Here is a 13,533-nt window from a genome sequence, read left to right as displayed (position 1 = left end):
TTTCAGAAAATAAGCTCAAGAACAGATATTTGTGCAAGCATGTTCATAGCATTGTTGTTCACAGTATGCAAAAGATGGAAGCAACCCAATGGTGGACTGCATCAGTGGTTGAATGGATAAAATGTGGTACGTTTTGTTCCATACATACAATGGAATAATATGCCATATATACATTGGAATATTATTCAGCCTTAAAAAGGAAGGAAATTCTGACACATACTGCAGCATGGATGAACCTTAAAGACATTGTTCTAAGTTTTGAAATAAGCCAATCACAGAAGGACAAATATCGTTTGATTCTTCTTAAATGAGGTAACTAGAGTAGTCAAATTCATAAAAATAAAAAGTAGAATGGAGATTTCGTAGTGCTTGGGAGAAGGAGGGAATCGGGAGTTAGTGTTTAATGGGTACAGGATCTCAGTTTAGGAAGACGAAGAAGTTCTGGAGATGGATGGTGGTAATGGTTGTACAACAGTGTGAATGTACTTAATGCCATTGAACTGTACACTTAAAAATGGTTTAAATGGTAAATTTTATGTATATTTTACTACAATTAAAAAAGAAGAGAGAAGCTGAAGAAGACTTGTTAGCAAGTGGGCAAATGAGATTGCTCATAGTGCTTTGTGATTGGAGAGACACTAAAAACAGAATTTGTCTCTGTATCCAGATCCACTGATCAGAAACATTTCATACTAAGGAGTAATCTTTCTTCTTTAGCTTTTGCAGTAAGCTGCTTCAGCTGTTAAGAGCCACATTTTATTAGCTCAGCCCTGTGGCTGCACCTCATATGGTCACTTAAAAGGAATTGACTTCTAAGAGATACACATTTAAGTGAGGCACACATGTTATAAGCTTATTTTTCCTGTACTGATTTGTAAAATCTAAATGTCATGTAACCTTTAACAGAGGTATCCTGAGGATCAGCGAAACATACTGTGCTAACCTGTCTTCCACTGAAGGTTTGTTGGCATAGTCTACAAGTTACAAATGACTTTCAGATCTTTGCTCCAACCGCTTATTTTGGTCCTAAACACTAGACCTGCATTTCCATTTGTCCTGTTGTTCCTTATGCTCATTAAGTCTAAAATGAAGCCTCTTTCCCTTCTCAACAATCTCTTCTTTTGTTCCCTTTGTGTAAGGATGGCACACCATCCATCTAGTCATGTAGGATTGAAACTCTAGGATTGACTTTGGCTTGTCCCCTCTCTTTTAGGGTGTATTTGTGGCATTTATCATAATGACAGTTACATAGTTATTTACAGTATTGTAACTCTGTGAGAGCAGGGGCTGTGACTGAATCATTTACTGAGGTGTCTGCATAACAGGTGCTCAGTAACCCACTGTCCTAATTCAGACCCTCTTCACCTTTTACCTAACCTGGGGTTTCTTTAACTCTAGCAGCTTGCTGAGAATTCTTATAAACCCTTTAGGGGATGATCCTGGTATAGCTAAGGGATTGTTTTTCAGCTCTGATCATGTCATTCTCCTGCTCTGAGTGACTTCCCTTTCATTCTCATTCAACAGTGTATCAGCAGATATGTCAGCGCCTTCCATGAGCCAAGTACTGTCCTAAGTGCTGGGGCCGCAGCAGTGAGCAGAGTAGGCAGAACCTGTGTGAGTGTGAGCTTACCTTCCAGCCTGGGGGTGTGTGGGACAGGACCACACAATAAACAAATGAATAGATATAAAATGTCCAGTGGTGATGTGTACTGTGGAGAAAAATAAAGGATAATAAGGGGACTGAGTGCTGTTTTCTCAGAGGGACCAGAGCCAGTCTCTCTGAGTAGAGACCTGAAGGAAGGGAAGGAGGGATCCGTGAGTGTATCTGAGGGAAGAGTATTCTAGGCAGAGGGAATAATCAGCACAGCTGAAGCAGGAGCATAGTTGGCATTTTGGGGAAACAGCAGGCAGCTGGTGTGATAAGAATAGCATGACCCAGGAGAAAAGTGGGAGGATACAAGGTTGGAGAGGTAGCCCCCAGACCCAGCATAATTCCTTGCACAGTACAGTACAGTTCAGTAGATACTTGTTGAATGAGTGAGTGAATGAATGAATGAATGAAGCTAGACAGTATTTATTTATTTATGAATGAGTGAGTGAAGAATCAGGGCAGGGCAGGGTGAGTCTTAGAGGTGTATCTAAGAGAGGTAGGATGCATTTTCCATAGTTCATGAAGCAAGCACAGAATATCATTTCCACTTTCCCCTTCTTGTCCGTTCAGGAGAGAGAATGGTAATGGCCCGAGCAAGAGAGACCAATTCTGGCTTGTTCTTGAATGAACGTCTGTTCTTCCACACCACAGAGAAAGTCAGAGGTTAGAAACTTGTCAGGGGAGCAGGAAGTAGAACAGAGCTGCTCAGCTCTTGGTGGTTTTCAAAGGTGGTCCTACCCGTGTTGGGTAAAGCTTGCCTTTTTTCCCACATGTCCACAGGCTATCACTTTAAGTCAGCAAGACATCTGGGAAGAGCCATGGGGTAGTGGCAGTGCAGGAGCAGCAGCTGGTGGCTGGTTTTCTCTAGGATTAATGGAAGGACTGCTGATTTAACTGAATCTCTGATTATTCTAAGCTGCTCACAGAAATCTGTCACTGCCTTCTGTGAGATATAAGAGGGAGAAGCTTAAGGATGTTCTGTTGGTGTCGACTGCCACTCTGGTTGAATTTTCTAGGATCTCCACCTGTGTTCTTTTTTATATAGTTTTGGCTGTGTTAGGTCTTCATTGCTGTGCGCGGGCTTTCTCTAGTTGCGACGAGCAGGGGCTACTCTTTGTTGCAGTGCACGGGTTTCTCATTGCGGTGGCTTCTCTTGTTGTGGAGCACGGGCTCTAGGTGCGTGGGCTTCAGTAGTTGTGGCATGTGGGCTCAGTAGTTGTGGCTCGTGGGCTCTAGAGTGCAGGCTCAGTAGTTGTGGCACACGGGCTTAGTTGCTCCGCAGCATGTGGGATCTTCCCAGACCAGGGCTCGAACCCATGTCCCCTGAATGGCAGGCGGATTCTTAACCACTTCACCACCAGGGAAGCCCTCCACCTGTGTTCTTGATAGTCCAGTTCCTTCAGACTTGGCCCCTCTCTGCCTTTCTCCCCTAGTTGCCCACAGTCTCCGCCTGCTGGCTGTCTCTAAGGACCTAAGTTCTCCAACTTATGGGGCTCTGCTCTAGTATTCCTTTGGCTTGGAGTACCCACTCACCTCTGCCAGCAGAGTCCTACCCACGCTTCAAAGCTCCTTTTGTAGTTTTCTCTTCTTAAGGGGAGAGAAGCGGCCAAACACTCCTTCCTCTGTTCTCCTAAAGCACTTTGCATTTGTGTCTGTTCAGCATCGTCTTGTGGTCGAAAGTTTGCTTGCCTTACTCCCTGCCAACCTGTGTTTCTGTTGGGCAGAGACCTGTGCCATCTTCTTTCTTTTGCCCTATCACAGTGGGGAGTTGTTGTGTGAAATCCCATCTCTCCGAAGACAGTTTTCTCATATCCCTCCAGGTGCAGTTAATCTCTCCCTCTCCCACTTTAACTCCTCGTTACTCAGAGTATTGTCATTGCATCAGCATTGCCTGAGAGCCTGTGAGAAATGCAGGATGTCGGACCTACTAAGCTAGAATCTGGTGATTCTTACATCCTGTGCACCTGAAAGTTTGAGAAGCATTGCCTTAACACTTTGCACCTACCCCCCTTAGCATACTGAGCGGAATGTAATGTGTTAGAGAGTCTTTCTCCACCTCTAGATGCTGATCTTTGGAAGCATGTGAAGCATCCATTAGTTAACACAGTACTTGGCATGTTTCAAGTGTTCAAAAGTGTTTGCTGAATTACCCTCAAGGGCCCCTGGCATTATGTTTGAGACGCTCCTTCAGTCAACATATTGTTGAAGTGCATTTAGCTGTGCATGGTGCTTTGCTAGGTACGTGAGGCACCCTGCTATGAGTAGGAGTCAGCCCCTCTCTTTGGCATTTAAAGATTGGTAAGAGAGAGAGCTGCCCATCAGTCAACTATGAAACAAGGCAGAGTGTGATAAATTCTGTAACTGCCCCGGTATCACCAGAGGCCTGAGGGAACACCAGAGAGACGGCAGTTATTTCCAGTTTAGAGGGTTTGTGATGGTTTCATGGAGAGGATGGTGTCTGATTGGTACCTTGCAAGATGAATAGGACTTTGACAGACAGATATGTTAGGAAGAGGCATTCCATGCTGGGGAGAGCCTGTTCAAGGGCCCAGGCATGAAAGTGCATATGCAGGATGTTTCTTGAACAAGTAAGACATGGATGAGCAAGGTGGAAGGTGTGATTGGGGAGGTGGGTTGAATGCAGACTGAACTTGAATTCTCATGGTCAGGAGTCTGAACTGGTAAGAAACATTTGCAAATCACATGTGGTTGGTACAGTTAGATGTTGAGTGGTTTCTGATGGCTCCTCCCTCCTGTCTCCCACTTACCTCGCATTCTCCCTTGCTGGACATGGGTGAGCCAGGGGAGGGTTTGGAAGAGGTGGGGACAGGCCTGAGTGTTTAGCCAGCCCTTTACTGGCTCTTTCCGTGGGACCATAGCCCCAGGTCTTTTTTTAGTGCTAGCTGGTCAGCCACTTCCTCCCTCACCCCCTTCCTGAATCACTTACCCTATGGGGCCCCCTAAAGCAGAGACACCCAAGCTCCATCACAGAGGGTTTCACACATTGTGCTTTAAATGCCATCAAAACCCCAGATCAAACCAATTCCGTATGTTTCATTGTACTTGTCATCTGTTTCCCAGCCCCATGGGTTTGTGAGGACTAAACATTTCTGCGTAGAGTAGGATGGATGAGCATCCCTCTGACCGTGTTCTGGGCTGGCAGGCAAGCTATCCAGCATTCAAGATGAAGTGACACCCCCCCCACCCCATTTCATTACATGCCACCTTGTTAGACATGCACCTGAACTAGACAACTGTGGAGTGGCTTATTTCTTCCAGGGTTGAGAATGCACTGTTAGCTTGGAAGGCAAGCCCTCCGCCAGTTGGCCCCAAGCCTTATCATCTTTTTCTTGAGGCTTTTACTTAAACTAATAAATTTTCAGATAAGGTTAGAGAGTAACACTCCTTATGCTTTCTTTCGTTAAGGGCCAGTGCCTTCCTCCCACCATTTCCACCAGCCCTGAGCCAGAAGACCAGGATTAAAAAGAAGAGGTGAAACTCATAGAAGTTTTGTTATTTTTATCTCAGATGAAGGACTGAGAGCCACCTTTTAGATGAAATCATTTTAGGATTCATTAAGAAGACTCGAGAATGAGGCACTAAGTGCTAGGATACAATCCTTCCTTTCCATGGGAAGAATATTCAGCCTTGATGGGGAGACATTCATTAGGGACAACATAGTGTGGTATCTTGTGTGCTAGAGGCTGGTACCAGGTGCTACAAGAAGGGGAGAGCCGACTGCCTGGAAGTCAGGGAAGCCCCTCAGGAGGGAGCGTTTGAGCTGGATCTTCAAGGGTGAGGAATAATTCACCAGACAGAAAAGTAAGGGATAAGGATCCAAGCAGAGGGAACAGAACGATGTAAGGGAATTGGCAGAGGCTTGGAAGAGAGGCATGGTGGGGAATAAAACTGGTTAGGGTAGATGGGCCCCAGTTTAGAATTTGGATCTGACTCAGGCAGTAGGGAGCTCAACAAAACGGAGACTGACATGACCAGACTCAATTTTAAATCGAGTTGATTCATTCAGAAGCTTCATTCATTCCACATATACTGAGTGCTAATTGCTAGACTATTCCAGGAAACATGAAAGATTGCTCCCTTGGTGGAACTCGTGTTTTAGTAGGGTAGGTAAGTTCGTTTTGTCAGGCAACCACCATTTGCTCTTGTCAAGGTTACCAGTGACCTCCATTTCCACGAGGTAGAGCTATTCCATGACCACAGAGACCTCCCTTGTGCTACCCCTTTATCATCAGGCCTATCTCCCTCCCACCCACCATCTCTAATTGCTAGCAACCACTAACTTGTTCTCCATCTCTCATTTCAAGAGTGTTATATAAATGGAAACATAGAGTATTTGACCTTTGAGATGGGCTTTTTTTCACTCAGCGTAATGCATTTGAGGGCCATCCAAGTTGTTGTATCGATAGTTTTTTCCTTTATAGTTCTGAGTAGTAGTCCATGGTATGGATGCACCATGTTTTGTTTAACCACTCACCCACTGAAGAACATTTAGATTCTTTCCAGTTTGGGCATATTACAAATAAAGTTGCTGTGAACATTCATTTACAGGATTTTGTATGAATGTAGGTATTCATTTCTCTGGGATAAATGCCCAAGACTACAACTGCTGTGCCACATGGTAAATTCATTTTCAGTTTTAGAAGAAATCACCAAACTGCTTTCCAGAGTAGCTGTACCATTTTACATTCCTACCAGCATATGTGGGTGCAATGGTTAATTTTGTGTGTCAGCTTGACTAGGCTTTGGTGCCCAGTTGTTTGATCAAGCACCAGTCTAGATGTTGCTGTGAACATATTTTTTAGATGTGATTAACATTTAAATAGTAGACTTAGAGTAAAGCAAATGACCTTCTGTAATGTGATGGGCCTCATCCAATCAGTCTAAGGTCTTAAGAGCAAAAACTGAGGTTTCCCAAAGAAGAAACAGTTCTTCCAGGTTGCGACATAGAAACCCTGCCTTTATTTCCCACTTGCTGGCAGATTTCAGTGAATTTTTGTGCAAACTGAGGTTTATGTCAAAGTTCCTTTTTTTGCCTAAAGATGTCCAATTGCTCCAGTCCTATTTGCTGAAAAGACTGTCTTTCCTCCATTCAAGCTACACAAATGCTTGTGTACCTTTGTCGAAAACCAGTTGGCTGTACCTGTGTGGGGCTACTTCTGGGTTCTCTGTTCTGTTTCATTGGTCAGTGTCCCTATTCCTGCACCAGTACAGCACAGTTTTGCTTATTCTAGCCGTCTGTGTAATAAATCGTGAAATGGGTAGAGTTACTCCTCCCACCGTACTATTTTATTTTACCTTTTTCCCCCATTGTAACTGTTTTTAATTGTACAATTCAGTGGCATTAAATGCATTTACAATGTTGTATAGCCATCACTGCTATCTATTTATAAAAACTTGTTCATCACCCAAAGCAGAAGAACTCTATAAACATTAAGCAATAATGCCTCAATGCCCCTTACCCCAGACCCTGGTAGCCTTTGTTTTATTTTTTCTCCCTATGATTTTCCCTATTCTAGACCCTTCATACAACTGGAATCATAAAATATTGTCCTTTTGTCCCTGGTTTATTTGGCTTAGTATAATGTTTTCAGGGTTCATCTATGTTGTAGTATGTATTAGAATATCATTCCTTTTTAAAAAAATAGTCTTTTGTTTTGTTAGAGCAACTTTAGGTTCACAGCAAAAATGAACAGAACACAGAGATTTCCCATACACTCCCTATTCCCACTGCACACACAGCCTCCCCCACTGTCAGTATCCTGCACCGGAGTGGTACATTTGTTATAATTGATAAACCTATATCGAGACATCATTATCACCCAAAGTCCATAATTTACATTAGGGCTCACTTTTGTGATAAATGTGTCATACGTTTATCAAAAACCATATTCTGTGCCCTAAAAATCTGCTCTGAATATCATCTGTGCTCCACCTATTAATCCTTCCCTAACCCCTGGCAACCAGTGATCCTTGTACTATCACCATAGTTGTGCCTTTTCCAGAATGTCATGTAGTTGGAATCATACAGTATGTAACTTTTTAAGATTGGCTACTTTCACTTAAATATGCATTTAAGGTTCCTCCCTGTCTTTTCATGGCTTGATAGCTCATTTCTTTTTTTTTTTTTTAATTAATTTATTTATTTTTGGCTGCATTGGGTCTTTGTTGCTGCGCGCGGGCTTTCTCTAGTTGCGGTGAGCAGGGGCTGCTCTTCATTGTGGTGCGTGGGCTTCTCATTGCAGTGGCTTCTCTTGTTGCAGAGCACGGGCTCTAGGCGCGTGGGCTTCAGTAGTTGTGGCACGTGGGCTCAGTAGTTGTGGCTCACTGGCTCTAGAGCGCAGGCTCAGTAGTTGTGGCGCCTGGGCTTAGTTGCTCCGCGGCATGTGGGATCTTCCCGGACCAGGGCTCAAACCTGTGTCCCCTGCATTGTCAGGCGGATTCTCAACCACTGCGCCACCAGGGAAGTCCTAGCTCATTTCTTTTTAATGCTGAAAAATATTCCATTGACCTGATGTACCACAGTTTATTTATCCACTCACCTACTGAAGGACATCTTGGTTGATTCCAGGTTTTAGCAGTTATGAATAAAGTTGCTATAAACATTTATGTGCAGATTTTTATGTGGACATACTTTTTTTTTTTTTTTAAGATTCTTGTATTTTATTTATTTATTTATTTATTTATTGGCTGTGTTGGGTCTTCGTTTCTGTGCGAGGGCTTCCTCTAGCTGCGGCAAGCGGGGGCCACTCTTCATCGCGGTACGCGGGCCTCTCACTATCATGGCCTCTCTTGTTGCGGAGCACAGGCTCCAGACGCGCAGGCTCAGTAGTTGTGGCTCACGGGCCCAGTTGCTCCGCGGCATGTGGGATCTTCCCAGACCAGGGCTCGAACCCGTGTCCCCTGCATTAGCAGGCAGACTCTCAACCACTGCGCCACCAGGGAAACCCAGACATACATTTTTAACTCCTTTGGGGAAAATCCCAGGGAGTGTGATTGCTGGATTATATGATAAGAATATGTTGAGTTTTGTCAGAAGGTGCCAAACTGTCTTCCAAAGTGGCTGTACCATTTTACATTCCCACCAGCAATGAATGAGAGTTTCTGTTGCTCCACATCCTTGCCAACATTTGGTGTTGTCAGTGCTCTGGATTTTGGCCATTCCAGTAGATGTATTTTTACCTCATTGTTTTAATTTGCGTTTCCCTGATGATGTGGTGTGGAGTACCTTAATAGGCTTATTTAATATGCTTATTTGCCATCTGTGTATCTTCTTTGGTGACATTTCTGTTAGTCTTTTGCCCATTTTTAAATTCTGCTGTTTTCTTGTTGTTGGATTTTAAGAATTTTTTGCATATTTTAAATAACAATCCTTTATCAGACATGTGTTTTACAAATATTTTCTTCCAATCTGTGGCTTTTTCCTTGATTTCATTCTCTTTAAGGCTGAATGATAATCTGTTGTATGTATATACCATGTTTTGTTTATCCGTTCATCTATTGATGGGCACTTGGGTTGTTTCCATCTTTTGGCTACTGTGAGTAATGGTGCTATGAACATGGGTGTACAAATACCTCTTTGAGACTCTGCTTTCAGTTTTTTTGGATACATACCTAGGAGTGGAATTGCTGTGCCATATTGTTATTCTATGTTTAACTTTTTGAGAAACCACCAAACTGCTTTCCACAGTGGCTACACCATTTTGCATCTCACCAGCAGTGCACAAGGGTTCCAGTATCGCCACATCTTCACCAACACTTGTTATTTTCTGTTTGGTTTTTCTTTTTTTCTTTTTTTCTTTTTTTTGATAATAGCTATCCTCACGAGTGTGGTGTGAAGTGGTGTCTCATTGTGGTTTTGATTTGTATTTCCCAGATGATTAATGATGTTAAACATCTTTTCATGTGCTTATTGGCCATTTGCACTTAATTTTTGTTAAAAATTGTTTTAGCTATTTTAGTTCCTTTACCTTTCCATATGAATTTGAGAATAATATTTATATCTATAAAAATAATCTTGCTGGAATTTTGATAGGAATTGCATTAAATCTGTACACCAGTTTGGGGAGAATTGACATCTTTATTGCGTTGAGTCTTGTAATCTTTGGACACAGTATGTCTCTCCATTTATTTAGATCTTTGATGTCTTTCATCAGCATTTTGTAGCACGTAAGTCCTCTAAATCAGCTTGTTGGATTTACACCAAAGTATTTAATTTTTTGAACAATTATATAATTATATTTCACATTCTGGTTTACACACGTTAATGGATAGTATGTGGAAATACAGTTGACTTTCTGTGTCAATATTGTGTCCTGTAGCCTTAGGTACTGTGACCTTGCTGAACTCACTCGTTAGTTCTAGGTTAGTTCTGTGTGGAGTTTGGTGTTTCTGTGTGGGGTGGGGGTTGGTAGATTGCTTTGGATTTTGGACAGAAACCGTCATGTCATTGGCAAATAGGAATAGTATTATTTCTTATTATCTGATGTGTATTCCTTTTATTTCATTTTGTTACCTTACTGCACTGGCTGGAACTTCCAGGACTGTGTTAAATAGCAGTGGTAGGAGTAGACATCCTTGCCTTTTTCTTCATCTTAGGGGAGAGCATTCAGTCTTTTACCAGTAAGTATGAAGTTAGCTAAAGTTTTTTTGTAGACATTCTTTATCAAGTTGAGGAAATTACCCTCTACTCCTAGTGTTTATCATGAATAGGTGTTGAATTTTGTAATATGCTTTTTCTACGTTGATTGAGAGGATCATGTGACTTCTTTTTCTTTTAACCTGTTATTATGGTGGGTTATACTGATTAATTTTTTTTTGTTTGTTTTTTTTTTTGTTTTGTTTTTTTATATTGTAGGTTCTTATTAGGCATCAATTTTATACACATCAGTTATACTGATTAATTTTTGAATATTGAACCTGCCTTGGATCCCTGAAATAAACCCTACTCGGTCACAGTATATAGTTCTTTTCATATATTGCTGAATTTTATTTGCTAATATTTTGTTAAGGGTTTCTGCATCTATATTCATGAGGGATATTGGTCTGTAGTTTTCTCTTTTTTTGTACGATCTTTGTCTAGTTTGGGTATTAGGCTAATACTGGCTTCATAAAATAAATTTGAGTTGTCCCCTCCTCTTCTATTTTCTGGAAGAGATTGTTTAGAATTGGTATTAGTTCTTTTTTAAATGTTTGGTGGAATTCTCTAGTGAAACCACCTGAGCCTGGAGACCTTCTTTTCGGGGGTTTTAAAATTACAAAATCGATTTCCTTATTAGCTATAGGGCTATTAAAATGATCAGGGTCTCATTTTGGAGGGGGAAGGGGAGGAGGAGTGTGAGCTAGGAGTAACATTTCTTCAGAATCTACTGTTCACACTTACAGAGGAGGGCACTAAGTAGCCCTAGCTCCTGTCCATCTGAACTCAGGCAGGTCACATACCCCAGTTTTGATGGGGATTCAGATGCTGGGTTTGGCTATCCCTATCCAACGTTATGATATTTTTCTCAGAATATAAACTGCTAGGAATTCGAAAAATGAGTCATCCATGCAACAGATATCTGTTGCCCATTTCTGCATTCCCCGCAGTGTTCCCAGTCAATAAAACACCAGTGTTTGCTTTATGCCTTTGATGCCTGTAGCGGATGCTGTCACCCTGGTGTTTTCACACATGGGGTCCTTTAAGACCTAACTGTTGAGCAGAGTGGGGGCCTTGAGGCACCACCAGGGTGCAATCAGAGCCGAAACCACCTTTAGTTAGAGCCCATCTATTAAGATCAGGAAGGAAGGTCCCCCTTTCCTGCATTTCCCCAGGGCTTTCTCCAGACCACAGTGCTCAGAGCTCTGGCTCTTAATGGCAGAACTAGCCTCAGTAGTCTAGACCAATCATTTATTGGCTCATGTAATCAAACAGGAGAAAAGATAGGGTTGATGATGGGCCTGGGGGACTGAAATGCTGCGGAGACTTGTCCCCTCTGTGGTCAGCATCCTCCTCCCACTGCAGACTGCTTCATCACACACGGAAGGGGATGGAGCACCTGATAGCTCCTTGTTACCTGGAGGGATTGTCCCTCTTCCTTCTTTCTTATTTGAAAAATCCTGAGGAAGGGTCTAATTGGTAGGGCTTAGGTCATATTTTGTATAGTGTGGTGGGAATGAAGATAGAAGACATTCCCAGAAGAAGGTAAGGCACACTGAATAGAGCTGACATGAGATGGAGTCCATAGCTAGTCATGTTTGTTTGGAAGGTTTTTAGTGGCATGTATTGAAGCTACAAGTGTTTTCTGTTAACCTTCAAGTAACCTAAAACTGTTAATAGATCACCATCATCGTACTATTATAGATCATTCATGGTTAATATATTATTATAGCAGTATTAATACATAGTTAATAGCTATATTTATACTAGACAGCTATATAGAGATCATATGATATCTAGTTGATAATAAATAATAATAATAGATTGTTGTACTAGCCCTCAAGTGTTGTGGTTATTTGAAGATTTACTGTACCTACTTATATATGTAAGAAAATTTTGAAGGAAATGAGTAGAAAAATCACAGTGCCTCCTTCTCAGTCTTCCATATCCTTTTCTAAACTTAACTGAAAGAACCTGCAGTCCATTTAGACTATAACTTTTAGTGAAACTGCCTTTTTGTCTACAGGGTTAATTTATTTTCACAGGGAATTGTTGATTTTCTGGGCAGCTATTAGGGATAGAGTTGGTATTTTAATTTCAATAAATATTTACTGAACTGTTTAGGGGATGTACAAGACCCTTATTACCTCAAAGAGTTTGAAGTCCACTGGAGTAGGTAAGAACAGAAAAGTACAATTCTTGAGACTGAGGCTTCCCATCTCTAACATGGAGTAGCCTTACTTGTCTAACATGTAAGATTTTGGTTGCTGTGGAGAGGTGGGCTGAGCTGGCTTTGTGCTGGGTGGTCGCTGAATAACATGGAGGATTGGTTGATACCTGAGGTTGGAAGGCAGATGCTTCAAGGCATCTCGACGCAGTCCACCTCCTATGTATCTGATGGACAAGGCTGCGTTATTTGCTGAGGCTAATTAGCATTGAAACTCCATGGGGGTGGGGGGTTGGAGAAAGAATAATTGTATAACTATGATTAAGAAACTGAAGTTTTAGGGACTTCCCTGGTGGTCCAGTGGTAAAGAATCCGCCTTCCAATGCAGGGGACTCGGTTCGATCCCTGGGTCGGGGAACTAAGATCCCACATGCCCTGGGACAACTCAGCCTGCGCACCACAACTGAGCTCGCACGCCTCAATGAGAGAGAGAAAACCCGCAGGCCACAACTAGAGAGAAGCCCACGTGCCGCAACAAAGAGACCACGTGGCGCAACAAAAGATCCTGCATGTCTCAACGAAGATCCCGCATGTTGCAACTAAGACCCGATGCAGCCAAAAAAATAAAGAAAATAAATAATAATTAAAAAAAAAAGAAACTGAAGTTTAAAAAAAAAGGCATTTGGTGGTTACAGGCTGTTCATGACTCCAGAGTGAATGCCTTAGCTCACTTCCTTTTGAAAAGGAGCAAGCATTTTATAAGACACTTTATCTCAGTGTTGGATTCCACAAAGTGCAGACAGATCATACTAGTTTGGCAGGGGAGTCTGTGCATACCAGCAGAAAATCAGGTGTGACGTGGGTGGAGAATGGGAGGGGGACCCCGTCTTAGATAAGTGATCAGCATCTTCTTCTTTCTAGAGAATGTGTTCACATCCCTCTTCATAATATTTCTTCCCTGTGACTCTAGAGCAGAGGTCAGCAAACTTTTTCTATAAAGAAGCAGATAATAAATACTTTTGGCTTTGCGGGCCGTTGGTCACTATCACAGCTACTCAG

General features: G+C 42.2%; 1 protein-coding gene across 8 annotated transcripts in view; it reads left to right on the top strand.

The window, feature by feature from the left end:
* KLHL18 (kelch like family member 18) overlaps nt 1-13,533 on the top strand; it is a 153,360-nt gene that overhangs the window by 106,523 nt on the left and 33,304 nt on the right. The gene's annotated exons all lie outside the window — the stretch shown is intronic.

The sequence above is a fragment of the Balaenoptera borealis genome, assembly GCF_965194805.1.
Source record: "Balaenoptera borealis genome assembly, chromosome: 12".
Classification (NCBI taxonomy): domain Eukaryota; kingdom Metazoa; phylum Chordata; class Mammalia; order Artiodactyla; family Balaenopteridae; genus Balaenoptera; species Balaenoptera borealis.
Note: the sequence above shows the minus strand (reverse complement) of the source record. Positions and strands in the feature narration are given on the sequence as shown.